The 1388-nt window shown below is 46.8% G+C and overlaps 1 non-coding gene across 1 annotated transcript; it reads left to right on the forward strand.

Moving 5' to 3' along the window:
* Positions 1-227: 227 nt before the first annotated feature.
* On the forward strand, positions 228-299 carry TRNAE-CUC. Its single transcript has one exon. It is a non-coding gene; the product is annotated as a tRNA-Glu (tRNA).
* The last annotated feature ends 1089 nt before the right edge of the window (positions 300-1388 follow it).

A 1388-nucleotide genomic window follows, 5' to 3' on the forward strand; every position in this document is an offset into this window, starting at 1 on the left:
AGAAAACCCCATGACAGGTTTGCTTTAGGGTCGCCATAAGTGGAAACAGATTAAAGGCACACGACAACAACAAGGGGAAGAGGCTACTGGAAAACTGTTACACCTGTATGCATCAGGGTGTGGAAAAATGAAATTTCTTGGTCCAAATGTAGGGAAGAACCAAAGAGTGTGTGAGGTAATTTGAAGGGCCACCTGAAGTAACTTCAGGAGGAAAACATCCTTGTCTGTCCCTGGTGGTCTAGTGGTTAGGATTCGGTGCTCTCACCGCCGCGGCCCAGGTTCGATTCCTGGCCAGGGAAGTTTTTTTGCAACCTTCTTTGCTGATCACATGGCAAAGTGTGCTTTTTCAGTGTAGAAGCATCTGCTCTGTTTCTCTCTTGCAGCTTGCTTAGTGCAACAGATAGTTCTGTCTCACAATCTGAAGGTCTGCCTGATCCTGATCATATGCCTGAAAGAAGGCAGTGGGCATCACTTTCTGCTTTTGTGAGAAGCATCAGACCACTGGGCTTTCTCAATGTGATGAAGAAGATTTTCAGACCAGTGCTTACTGTGGGGTAAGCACTGGTAAAACACCACTAAAACGTTTAGGAAGTGTATGTGTGTGAAAGCCTGATGCGCTTCCTAAAAGTCAGGGAATTGTCAGCGCACCTCCAGCATCCCTGAATTGTTCAGGGAGCAGCAATTTCCTATGAGGAGATTCCATGCACTTGGCCTGAGGCAGAGATTACAGAGATTCCTCTGCTAAAGACAAAACAAACAAAAACAGCTTCATTTATATACTGCTTCATACTGAACTAAAAGCGTCTAAGCAGTTTACAACTGTAAGCTAATTGCCCCCAACAATCTGGGTATTCGTTCATTTTAGTGACCTCAGAAGGATGCAAGCCTGAGTCAAGCTTGAGCCCCCTTAGCTGGGGATTGAACTCGCAACTTTATAGTTTTGAGTGAGTGGCTGCAGTACAGGCATTTAACCACTGCGCCACCAGGGCTCCTCTGTGACTCCTGCTGCAGAGGGAGCCAAGCATAAATTAGACTGGAGGGGCTTCATGCTCACCAACCAGACTTCAGAGGTCAGTAAGGACTCAGGTTCCATCCTTCAAAAGTGGTCCCTTCTCAGCCAAAAAGAAAAGGCTGCAATCAGCAAGCAAAGGATTATTTTCATGTATCAGCCTCTTGGTTATGGGCCCAGCATGCTTCTGCTGCACCACTGCTGTAGGAGAAGTGAATGTGTACAGTTTGGGACCTTGTTTGCCAACCAGCAGTACACAGACATGAAACCTCTAGCTATGCCAGGTGGAAAGGGCAACACTGGCCTGTTTTGTGTGGTGCCAAAGGTTAGTTTGGTTTGCAAGCTTCTATGGCTTATCAACCTTCTTGGCTCCAAGCCC

Source organism: Sceloporus undulatus, unplaced genomic scaffold (genome assembly GCF_019175285.1).
Source record: "Sceloporus undulatus isolate JIND9_A2432 ecotype Alabama unplaced genomic scaffold, SceUnd_v1.1 scaffold_26087, whole genome shotgun sequence".
Classification (NCBI taxonomy): domain Eukaryota; kingdom Metazoa; phylum Chordata; class Lepidosauria; order Squamata; family Phrynosomatidae; genus Sceloporus; species Sceloporus undulatus.